General features: G+C 43.2%; 1 pseudogene; it reads left to right on the top strand.

The window, feature by feature from the left end:
* The window catches only part of LOC133419753 (NLR family CARD domain-containing protein 3-like), a 31,749-nt pseudogene extending 28,936 nt beyond the window's left edge, over nucleotides 1–2,813 (top strand).
* The last annotated feature ends 10,290 nt before the right edge of the window (nucleotides 2,814–13,103 follow it).

Below are 13,103 nucleotides of genomic sequence, written 5' to 3'. Positions count from 1 at the left end.
AGGAAGAAAAAAGAAAAAGAAAAAAAAAGGTCAAACATTTTTGAAAAAGCTCCAGGGAGCCATTAGGGCGGCGCTAAAGAGCTGCATGCAGCTCTAGCGCCGCGGGTTGCCGACCCCTGGTCTAGGATTAATTTCAAAGTTCTTTTATTTGTTTTTAAATCCTTGAATTGTCTTGCCCCGCCGTACCCCTCCGAGCTTCTACACCCTTATTCACCTAGTCACTCTCTCAGATCAGCTGATCAACTGCTCCTGAGAGAGCCTAAAACTAAGAAGAAACAAATAATCTTTTATCTCTTCTGCAGGTTGAGTGGTTGTAACCTCTCAGAGGACATCTGTGCAGATCTGTCCTCAGTTCTCAGCTCTCAGTCCTCCAGTCTGACAGAACTGGACCTGAGTAACAACCACCTGCAGGATTCAGGACTGAAGAAGCTGTGTCCTGGACTGGAGAGTCCACACTGTCACCTGGAGTCTCTCAGGTCAGAATCCAAGTGTTCAACTGTTGACCGTTAGAACTGTGGTTGACATTGGAGGATTGTTGATGAGAGTTTTAATAACTGTAACTGGGTCCAGATCAGATTGAAGCGCTACAGACAGTCAGTCAGGACTGTGTGAGGATGATGAACGAGGAGAGGGGCTGTTTGTAGTTTAGTCAGTTTCAGGTTATTTCAGTGATTCAGTGATTTCTTCCTTTAATTAGAGTATCAACAAGTTCGTCCACATATGAACATCTCTAAACTCCCCTCTCTAATCTGATCTTTTCTTTTTCAATCAAAGTTCTCCAATAAAACTTTTATGTCAGACTTTGAAATGTATACTATTTAATATTGAATTAGTTTCCATAAAATGATCAAACTGGAGCACCAATAACTGTCAAATGGTGATGACCTCAGCAGCAGAAGTGTCTGTTCTTCTAACCTTGACTCAGTCTGTGTCTGGATGTCCACAAGGTGCTGGACTGATCAATAATTTCTTGAGACTTCAGAACATTTCAGACCAAATGACGTCCCTGGAAAGACGAACGCTGTTTGGTTAAGAAAAGAGTCAGAAAGTCAAATGTTTATTCAGCTCAAATGAAGCTCATTAAAGTGATCTTTAAACACAGCTGACTTATCTGGTTGTAAAACTCACTAAAGTGTTGAGGACAGACACGTCAGTCATGGAGTGTGATGTCACATGTTGAGGTCACATGGTGCTCTTCACACGTCTGTCTCCACATCTGGATGCTGTCAGCCTCAGCAGCAGTGGGACTCTTTGTATGTTGATGTTCATCCACAAGTTTAGTTCAGGCTGAAATGTCTCAGCAACATTTGTTGGATTCAGGGTGAATTCCAGTGTTTCTGCTGATCCTCTGACTTTTCCTTCAGCGCCATCATCAGGTGAACATGAGGACAGATTCAGCTTTCGTCTCTGAGCAGTTCTCTCAGAGTCTCTGCATGTGTGTTGTGTTGTGTGTCTGCAGGCTGTCACTCTGTCTGATCTCAGAGGAAGGCTGTGCTTCTCTGGTCTCATCTCTGAGCTCCAACCCCTCCCACCTGAGAGAGCTGGACCTGAGCTACAACCATCCAGGAAAGTCGGCAGGGAAACTTTTGTCTGCTGGACTGGAGGATCCCCGCTGGAGACTGGACACTCTCAGGTATGAAGACAGAAGGACATCAGTGTGGTGGACTCTTCATGGTGTTGTGGACATCATCTTTGTGGCTCTCTGGCTTTGAAAAGAGATCTTTGAGCAGATGGAGCTGCTGCAGCTCATCTGGGGCTGCAGCAGAGCTGATAGATGTACTTCACAACTCTGAGCCGTTCTTGACCCAGTCAACATCCCAGAACCACAGCAGTGTGGTTTTCAGGCCTGTCACAGCACAATTACAGCTGTACCTTCACTCATCCATGACATGGTCTCCTCCTGCTGGTGATTCAGCAAAGACAAAATCAGATGAAAAGAATGTGTTGAAACTGTGCTGCAATGTGACGAGCACAGGACAGGACTTCAGAGATGCTGCATTCAAGTGCATCTGTCCAAGTGTTGGACTGTTCCTTCATCAGTGTGTCAGAGCCATGTAATGTCCATGTTTGCTGAGAGAGACTGTGCTGGTCTGACCCCCCTCCTCCTTTCAGGGTGGAGCCTGCTGGACAACGATGGTTGACACCAGGTCCATGGAAGTGTAAGTGTGTTTTTATTTCATTCACACATTCAACCATCTTCACACTGACAAATTTCAAGAGTCCATCAATGATCGATGACAGATCAATAATAACTGCAGCTGGGTTGTTTGTTCTCTCCATCAGATTCCTGTCAACTCACCATCGACACAAACACAGTCCACAACAACATCAAACTGTCTGACAATAACAGGAAGATGATGTTTGTGAAGGAGGATCAGTCATATCCTGATCATCCAGACAGGTTTGATTACAGGCCTCAGCTGCTGTGTAGAGAAGTTCTGACGGGTCGCTGTTACTGGGAGGTACAGAGGAGAGGAGGAGTTTCTGTATCAGTGAGTTACAGAAGAATCAACAGGAAAGGAGGATCTGATGACTGTTGGTTTGGATGGAACGATCATTCCTGGAGTCTGAACTGTTCTGATGGTGGTCGGTACTCTGTCTGGCACAATAAGAGACAAACATTTACCTCCTCTTCCTCAGTCTCTGACAGAGTAGCAGTGTATGTGGATGTTCCTGCTGGAACTCTGTCCTTCCACAGCGTCTCCTCTGACGGACTGATCCACCTCCACACCTTCAACACCACATTCACTGAACCTCTCTATCCTGGTTTCTGGTTCTGGTCTGATTCCGGTTGTTCAGTGTCTCTGTGTTGAGTTCAGTCTCAAGAGTATCCTCCTGTCAGAGAAGCTCTCTCTCTTGGACAGATAGTTGAGTCTGTACATGTCTGTCTCTGTTTCCATCAGAACACCTGAATCACACGTTGCTGAAACTGTTCTGAATGATTCCTTGGAAACTTCTTCCTCTTCCAGTCCTTTAAAGGTGGAAGCTGCCGTTATTCCAGGATCCACATGTTGTTCTTCTGTCTGTTTCCAGTCAGAGCTTCACAGTGAAGAGCAGCATGTTGTTTCTCTGCAGCTCAGTTCAGCTGAGATCATTCACTTCATGTCAGCTGCAGGTAGTTTACTGCACATGTGACGAATTGTGATGTCAGAGAGGAATCACTGAGCTGCAATCAGCCACGATGAAGTTACAACCTTCTGACAGATCTGAGCACAAGGTTGCTGTGCAGCCAGGGTTCATCCTGGTCTTTATTCACACCACTTCCTGTTCCAGCCATGACATCACTACTGGACTGTCAGGTTTCTGTCATGGTAAAGTGTTTGTTTGTGTGTGAGCTCTCACCAAGATGAATAAGATGATCCATCAATTATTTAGAACTGCTTCTTCATGTTCAGGGTCCCGGGGGTCGGCCTTGTTGATTTTAAATGCATTACGATGATTTGTCAGTAGAAGGAGAAATCAACAACAATAATATGCTTCTATGGTTCCTAGACTGTAGAAAATGAACTGGACAACCCTCCATGATGTCATCTGTAACGTTGTTTTCAGCTGTCATATTATCACCTAATGATTCAGTGAGTCGAGAAAAACTGTTTGGAAATAAGATGTTTTTATTGCAACCACAGATTTTATGGTCCATCGTCCACTGGATCACATTTCTACCAAATCTATATTTCTGTTGATACCAAATATAATCAGCTGTTTTCCTCCATCAAAAGCTGTTTCAGCATCTAGAGTGCAGATTGCAGCTCAGGGAGGTAGTTTTGTGGATTACTGATCAATATTAAAGTGTTTATGAGGTAATCACATGAGTGTTGGTTTGTCTTTAAGCCACTTAGATAAATGTAATTCTGGTTGCTGCCATCTTGTACGTAAAAATCAACCATCAACATCGATGCCAACTACTGTCCATAGATGCAAAAGGGGAACAAGTGCTGGTGTCGGCCTCCATACAACTTGACTGGAACATGTTTATGACCAAATAAATGTTGGAAACAGCCAGATCCAGACCTGCAGTCCTTCTGTTGACCGCTAGGGTCCAGATCCAGACCTGCAGTTCTTCTGTTGACCACAAGGGTCCAGATCCAGACCTGCAGTTAACAGATCATAATCGTACAATTTTAAAGCTTAAATAACAAAATAACACATCTCTTTGTGCAGTTATCTTTCATTAGAAATTTCTGAAACCACTTTTGTGTTTTCACCTCTTTTTGAGCGCTGCTGACCACAACTGCAGCATGCCAGTCAGCCGCGTTCCGTTACCTTTTTTTTTTTTTTACCTTGTCTGCACATATATTAATGATTGATACCATGACGGTAGAAAACAAAGCCATATATATGTGCATTATTACTATATTTAATATATATACATATATATATGCATACATATGCATACACATACATAAGTATACACATACAAACCCAGTGATTTATTTTTTTTTTTGGGGGGGGGGGGGGGGGGGGGGGTGACGACATACACTGCCAATCCAGGGAAGCAGGAACACACAGAGACACGTCAAGCACTGGAAATCTGCAACAAAAAAACCACAACCAAAACACGAAACCGGCACGGAGCCGACTAAGGCACGAACAGCAATCGACCCAAATCTTGAGATCTGATTGCAGTCTGAGTTAAGCTACCGATACCGCTACCTAACCCCAAAAACTACAGAGCAAGCATGCAGGTGAACAAGCCAGTGTGTATGTCTATGTGTGTGTATGCGTGTATGTATATGATCATGCGTGCGTGTGTGTGTATATGTGTGTGCGTGCGTGTGTGTGTACATGTCTTTGTGGCTATGTGTGTGTGTGTATGTATATGTTCGTGTGGCTGTGTATGTGTGTGTATATGTATGTGACTGAGTGGCTATATGTGTGTGTGTGTGTGTGTGTGTGTGTATATGTGTGCACGCGTGTGTACATGTCTTTGTGGCTATGTGTGTGTGTGGTGTGCGTGAGTGTGTATATGTCTATGTAGCTATGTGTATGCGTGCGTGTGTGTGTGTGTGTGTGTGGGTGTGTGTGTGTGTGTGTGTGTGTGTGTGTGTGTGTGTGTGTGTGTGTGTGTGTGTGTGTAATAAACCAAACAAAGCTCCACCTGAAGTGTATCTATAGTGGGGGAGGGAGAGGAGCAACTCCGCCACCCGCGAGACCAGAGGCCAACAAGGAAGAACCCAGAACACCAGCAACCCCACAGAGGGGAGAAGTAGGAGGGAGGCAATCCACCGCCTGCGCGGGCGGGGCCCCCACGGCGCTGGAAGAAGCTGCCAGAGATCTCGCGGCGGCGGACCGCGACCCAGGCAATCCCCGGCCACCCGGTACGGGCCGGACACGTGGCCAGGAGGCCCTCGCTTCCAGGCCAACGACCCCCACCCGGCAGGGGGCCAGCCTGCCCGGAGAGACAGAGCCGCCCCGGCCGCCGACGCGGGCAGGTGCACCCGCCCCCACGAAAGTGGCCCTCCAATACCAGAGGGGCGCCCCACCGCGGAGGCAGCGGGGGGGACCGGAGACGGGCCCGGAGAGAGGGAACCCCCCAACAGGGCGATACCCGCGTTTCTGTTACCTTGAGATTCAGGAGAAAACCCAGATATCCAAACAGAAATCCTGTAATGGAGACGGCACTAATTCAAAAACCTCCAGAATATCCAATAAACCTTTTTACACTTCCAGGAGGTGGTTTTTCAGCTAATAATTCAGTTTAGTGTCAAAGTGGAAAACAGATATGGTTAGAAACACCGATCCTATGGAAGTAAATCTGTTCCATCAGATTTTGAACTTTACAAATCTTTGAATTTTACCAGCAAGATTTTACGCAGATTAATTGATATAAATGTTTCTGTATCTGAATTAGGGCCAATCCCAATTCTCCTTCACTCGCCCTTCTTTTCTCCACTCGCACTTCTTTTCTTCCCTAAGCCCTAAAAAAGAAGGGGGAGATTTTAGGGCACTTGAGATCTAGGGCACTTGGCCCAGGTGCCTGTCCCAATTCTCCCCCTAACCCTCGTTTTCATCCCTAACCTGATCAGGAAGCCCAGAGCTAAAAGCTGTTTTAATTTCAGCTGTAGTGCTGTTAATATGGCACTTTATTAAGTTTTAATATTTTTTCAGGTATAAAGGTAACCTTAAGATCCGAAACCTGGGCTCAGTTTATCCAAATAACGCCTGGTAAGAAATTTGACCCGATGTTTTCGGAGATGAGAAGAGCCGCCGCCCCCGGGGAGCAGCCTCAGCTCACAGCCCGAGAAGAGACGTATCCGCCGGGTCAGGCTGGTCCGTCGCCCCGGGAGAGAAACTCTCTCTGGGACGCAGCTCCGTTGAGAATTACGCCGGCTGAAATAAATCATTTAGGAAGATGTTGGTTTAATAGATGAAATCTAACAGTTGTAGCTACGGCTGTTAAGAAAGCTTAGGTCCGCGTTAAATCGACGCAGAGCCTACGGCGCTGGGGTACGGCGTACGGCGCGCGTCGCCGCGGACCTTACGGCGTAGGTTGCGTAACCTACGCCGTAGGCTCTGCGTTGGTGTAACACGGAACCATAAATCCCTTTATTCTGCCGTGATCTTCGGCAACTTTATCTGAAAGTGTGTAAATTACCCAGATAACAGCTGGATTACTTTGTGGTTTCTGAAGACTATTATATCAGAAACATCCAAAACAAATCTGACGAGTCACAGGATTATTTCTCTCTATTTCTCTGATATGAGACGAGTCTGCCTGTTTGCCTTCGGTCGGCGAGTCAAATCGACGCAGAGCCTCTTTTTTTCATACCCCCTCGCTCGCCAAGTCAGCATCTGAAATCCCTCGATTTGAAGGGGCTATTCTCAGCCCCTAGCCCTCGTTATGCCCCCTCCCCCTAGGTGAAAAGAGGAATTGGGACACCACTACCTTCACGGGAACGCGCAAAAGTTAGGGTTAGTGAAGAAAAGGAGGGCGAGGGGGAGTATTGGGACGCACCCTTAAACTCCTCAATTTTTCACAACTTTATTTTCACCACTATTTTTTCAGTGTTTTAAATTTCAAGAGTTCAAGATGAGAAATTCAAAGTAAAATAATTTAGATTGTCCAAGTTAAACAGGCCGAATTCAGAGGTTAAAATTCACTGTCAGAAAATCCCTTTTAACATCCGGGCCACTAGGATAACTAGTCAACCAGGATGACGTCAAACCGGCATCCAGTCAATCAAGTCATGGTCCGTCGGTCACATGACACTGACCGGCGTTGCTTCGGTTTCAGGCAGCCAAGGACGGCGGCACATCTGGAAGATCCTCCTTCCGTGAGTGTTTAACATTTTATATCTCCCAATTATCTTCTTCATTGACAACTTTTAATAGATCAAACCAAATTGTTACTTTTCTTGTGACTTTTTTTTTAATTGTCATGTGGTGTTCAGCCTTTAAAATGTTGTTAAGTTAGTTTTTCATGCAAAACTCAAACTCAGACTTCTTTACTGTCATTCTACCCATTTACAGGATAAATGAAAGGCAGATTCAGGTCTTGATGCAGCTTATAAATAGACTGAGTAATGATAATAAAATAAAGTAAAATAACATAATAAAATAGTAAAGTAAAGTAACCATAATACACACTGCCCTTTACAGCAGACTGTTATCCAGTTCTGTTTTCTGCAACCTTGTTCAAACTGAGGCAGCAGTAATAATAACATTACAAATAAGATTAAATAAAACAAAAGAGAAACCATTTTGTAGCTTTTGTTTATTTTTCTACAGACAGTTTGATGACTGGTGTCATGATGAGAACAGACCGTCCTCTTGTGGTGACACTAGAAACTACACGTTTGTTCCATTTAACCACATTATCGTGTCTTTCATCTTCATTACAGAAGTATTCATCGATTACAGACTGCAATTACATTAATTCATGTCTGAGCACAGATGAAGATTGTTTTTGCACTAATTCCTCTAGAAAGAGACTCGTTAGCGCCGGGCTCTTGTTTTTGTTTTTATTTTGAAAGAAGTAACAGGAAGTAATTTTGTAATGTAATTCTTCTAACTTTACACTTTGTGCAGTTACTACATATCGCCACCAGATGGCTACAGAAGAAGACCATTCTTTAATCTGTTGGTGTAAATATACGTCAATAGTTTGTAATCACAATTCAAGAGAGAAATGGGATGGTAGTTATCAGGATCTTCTCGTCTCTTCCTGTTTTTGGTAAAAGAGTGATGATACCCTGTTTCATACTCTCTGGGAGTGAGTAGTGACTAATTATCTCTTTAAAGACTTGACATAGAAAATCTCCAAGATATTACCAGAAGTTTCTGTAGAAGTTAGCAGTTAGGCCATCTGGGCCTGGACATTTATCAGTTTTCAGGCAAGTGATTGCGTTGTCCAGCTCTTCCACAAGGATGTCTGCATCACAATTTTCCCTGAAATCTGGAGTGATTTGTGGCATGAAACGTTTGATCTGATCCAACATCTGATCACAGTCTTGGGCTGAGAAAGAATAACAATAAAGGTTTTGATCAAATCGGATGATTTCATTTGCAACTAAGTTTTGGTCCGTTCACTCGCTGCCATCAATGATCAGGGATTTTAGACTTTTTTTATCCTGCCGCCTTTTCTCCAGCCTGCAAAAGTAAGCAGAATATTTCTCACCTTCGTCGATCTATTTGGCCCCAGACCTGATGAAGCAGCTTCAGCCTTTCCTTCATAAATGTTTTCTCATTTAGAATGAAGGGCTGAAAGGTTTTCTTTTTCACTATCTGTTACTGTTTGTGCCATACAAATTACCTTTAATTGTTTAACTATGCTTTCTTCTTCTAAATCATTGAGTTTTTTAGATTTATGTTGAAAAATATAGAATGAATTTGTATTTTATATTTGAGTAATTCCCTCTTATTAGTGCAGGTTCTTTTATTTCATGACAGTAGAGGTCATGTTTCAAAAGGCTGGCATTACATTTCCAGACAACTTTGAGTCGCACATTTCCAGGAGTCGGTATAATAGATAAATGAATGCTACAAAGATCTGCAAGAGGTGTGCAGAAATATTACAATCTGATGTTTTTCTGAGGATTTCATCTGTTCCTAACCAGAAATCTATTCTAGATCTGCTTGATGCATCTGATTTATGCAGGAAAACTGCCTCTCAGTAGGGTGTTTTTCTCTCCACAGGTCAAAAAGTCTAAGGGCCCGATTTACTAAAGGTTTGCGTGCGTAAAAACCTGTGCAAAGAGGATTGCGTCTCTCAAATGTGCAAAATTGCACACGCAATTAGTTAGTACTTTTGCCCTGATGAATAATCAATATGGGGCGTACCCCCCAGAAAGCGCTAAATACTGGGAGGGGAAAATGCAAATAGGTTAATTTACCACGCGCAATGAGATTTACCAAGCCTGAAAGTAATTGCGCGTATTGTGATTGCGTCTGTATTTAATATGTTCGAAAGGAAGGTGCTAATCTGCTGCTGCTGTTATTGTGGCAAGGAGGCGACATCCAAAATCAAAGAATACGCAGAGAGAGAGTCTTTATTCTGCTGCATGCTATTTTAAAAATGGTTGCACAAGTTTTATTAAAGGCCACTTTTTCTTTAGTTCTTCGCCTTCTTGCCACCTTCTTTTAATGTGCCCCCCTCCACTCGCCCACAAGCAGGCCAAGCCTTTGTGCCAAACTTATTGAACGTGAAATCATCCTTCGTAAATGACATTTAAAAAATACATTTACAAAAAAAACAATTTTTTTAGTTATATTTGCGTGCCCTGCTTTGCTCCGAGTCTGCGCCCACTCGCCGCCGACTCTGCTCCACCTGCGCGGACTCTGCGCCGAGTCTGCGCCACCCCGTTCTATGTGAAAAAGGCTTAACTCAGAGGGGGAACACAGAGTCTTTTTTTAGACATTTTGTTCACATTTTCACTGTCAACTGCGGATTCTGGTGTTTTCCTCTTTGCAGCAAGTTTAAACAAATCCTCCTCCATTACACTATTCTCCTCTCCATCCAACACAGACTCAGCCATCCTGGTGGCAGTCTGTCCAGTCAGCCCCTTCAACAGAGCCTGACTTCCAGACTCTGCCATCTAGCTCTGTACACCGGTCGCTTCGCTCTGCACAAAAACCTGCGCCCCACTTTGCGCTTCGCCCGGCGCAGCGCCCGGTGCAGCAGAGCCGGCTGTCAGCTCTGACAGCCGGCTCTGCTGCCTGCTCCCTGCCTCTGTCGGGGCATGAACGGATCAACTTGATATATTGAAAACATGCATGTGACCTCGTTGTGTGTTACGAGTAAAACGTTTTCAGTCAAAGTAAAATGTGCGCTTCCTTGCATTATTTACATCTAAGTGATTTTATTTCTCCACGTTTTAGACAGATTATTAATAGGAAAGCAGTGAGAATGCACTTTTTTCCTTAAAATGCTGTCCTACAGGACTGATTTTGTGCCCGCCCTAATAAGCCTCGTGCCCCCTCTGAATATTTGCTCTGGCGCCGACCCTGTCTCTAACTCCAACTCGTCAAATTTCATTTTGCGCTTGCGACTATCCTGCTTTCCATCCACTCTCCATGGCGCAAAGTTTGCGCTCACAAACCGTAAGACACGCAACACCTCATTTAAATACTGCTGTTTGCACCTGTTATCAATTGCGCACGCAATCTTAGTTGATCACCCGCAAAACACGCAACAACAGCACGCGCAAACTTTTTCAGTGCACACGCAATTTAGTACTCTTTATTTAGGATCTTAGTAAATCGGGCCCTAAGACTGTTACAACAATCAACTAAGTAAGGTTTGGATAGAGGTTTGCAGATCTATTAGGATGTCTATCTCGGCCTTCGTCCATAACCATGTTCCAATCACCGCCAATCAAGATGTGATTAGTGGAAATGCTTTGTTTGAGTTGTTTGACCATTTCTTCTACGATTCTGAGGAGGTTTTTATTCTTGGACATGTTACAGGATCCATAAATGTCGAGTCATCGATACGTATTACAGAGATAATCCAACGGCCATAATTGCTGTGTTTTGTTGATACTATCATCCCCGGAAAATGATTCAACAAGATTGACCTGTTGACCGAGATGAACCATGTGACTAGTTGATTCTGATTCTGATTTGATGTTATATCCAGGGCTGCACATAAGTGGGCCGCCAGAGCACATGCGCTGTCATAATCCACAGTGCGCTGTCAATCTTGTGCAGCGAAGCGCTTTTGCGAACCAACAGCTGGGGCTCATATTATTGGTTGTGGCCAGACCAGAATACTAATATTAAAAAATCTATTGGGAGAGCTTTTCCCCAGAACTGCCACTCAAAGTTGGTACTGGCCAATCACAGCGCGTCCTTACTCCCCCTCCATGCTCGTTGCGGCGGTGGGTTGGGCAGGAAGAGATGGAAGGATCTATTATCACAAGCAGCTTTACTGAACAAACCTCGACACGTCTCGTCAAAATGTCCAAGAAGCAAGCGCCATTAAGTAATTATTTTGGCGTTCCACCACCACCAACTACAAAGAGACGCCAAACTGAACCACTACCCGAATCGAACAGAAAACGTGTGTTCGCCGAGAAGTGGCTGCATGATGTTACGCGGCGACGCGCACCGTACGTTCGCGTTCCCGCGTATCCTACCCCGTAAGCTCTGCGTTGGTGCAACGCGGAACCATAAATCAGCCAGTGTCCGTCACTGCATTCAGCAGTTACCTGCGCCAGCAAGACGCTGCTCTGTGATTATGGTTCAAAGTTTAGGAAAACCCCAAATAAAAAATAAATTAGAGAATATTTTATGAAATCAATAAACAATTCCATCATCAAAATTATAACAAATAAAAGGTTCAACATATCTTGCTTTGCATGTAATAAGACTAGGTAATATATTAGTTTCACCTTTTAAGTTGAATTATTGAAATAGATTAACTTTTACACCATATTCTAGTTGAATTATTGAAATAAGTTAACTTTTACACCATATTGTAGTTGAATTATTGAAATATATTAACCTTTACACCATATTGTAGTTAAATTATTGAAATAAATTAACTTTTACACCATATTCTAGTTGAATTATTTAAATAAGTTAACTTTTACACCAAATTCTAGTTGAATTATTGAAATAAGTTAACTTTTACACCATATTCTAGTTGAATTATTGAAATAAGTCAACTTTTACACCATATTCTTCACCTGAAGCAATATTCTACACCTTGGCTGATGTGGACATACAGAGCATAGGCGGCTATTTCAGCTGCTATATGGTTGGCTGTCTGTACAGTCATGCAAGTTCAATGCTATTAAATAACACGTTTTTTCATATAAAATAAACACATTTTTATGCAGTTTAGAAGTTTTGGGGCTTTTTTTTTTGCTCCTGTGCTGCTGAAATCGAGGCGTCCTTTATTTCTATTTCTGAAAGTTGGCAACCCTAGGTGCAAAATATGCCGTGAGCATCCCAATCTGGCCGATAAAAACTGTAACTTTTATACTGACTCTACAGACTAACACGCACCATAATTTGTTAATTAATCTTTATAAGTGAATAAATATCGTTTTGCCTATAACTTATTCCTGCATCCCTCTTTTATTGATCCGGCGAGACGGGTCACCGTGTTTTTGGAGCCCCAAGTCACATATCCAGGGGCTCCTCTGAGCACCAGAGCAAAATAGTTATGTGCAGCCCTGGTTATATTTTATGCCCCTTACATTTAGCAACATGAACTTTAAAATTGGTTTTGAAAAACAGAAAAGGAAAAATAAACTTAAGATAAAAACGTTAATAGTGATAAGCTTGTTAAACTGGAGGAAACAAAAGGCCCCTGAGAAATTCAAAATTGCCCTTTAGTATAATATGAAAATAACATTCCTGCAATAATAATGTTTTGCTTTAATTTACTCCGTTATACATAGGAGTAAGAGTGTACATAAAAGAACAGTTATAGCTAATGCTGCTAGAAGTTATGAATAATCATTTTAAGTAAAGATTCTTCTTGTAAGTTCTTTAACAGAAAATCATAAAGCACAATCAGGAAGACCAGTGTTGTCTCAGAGAGGGGCGAGGCTTTGATCACTTGCCCACCAATCACTGCAGCATGACCTCTGTAGGAGGCCACCTCACCCTGAGAGCTGGCTTTTTCAATCTTTGGCCACAGTTCCTCTCTTGCC

The sequence above is a fragment of the Cololabis saira genome, chromosome 19 (assembly GCF_033807715.1).
Source record: "Cololabis saira isolate AMF1-May2022 chromosome 19, fColSai1.1, whole genome shotgun sequence".
NCBI classification, from domain to species: domain Eukaryota; kingdom Metazoa; phylum Chordata; class Actinopteri; order Beloniformes; family Belonidae; genus Cololabis; species Cololabis saira.
Note: the sequence above shows the minus strand (reverse complement) of the source record. Positions and strands in the feature narration are given on the sequence as shown.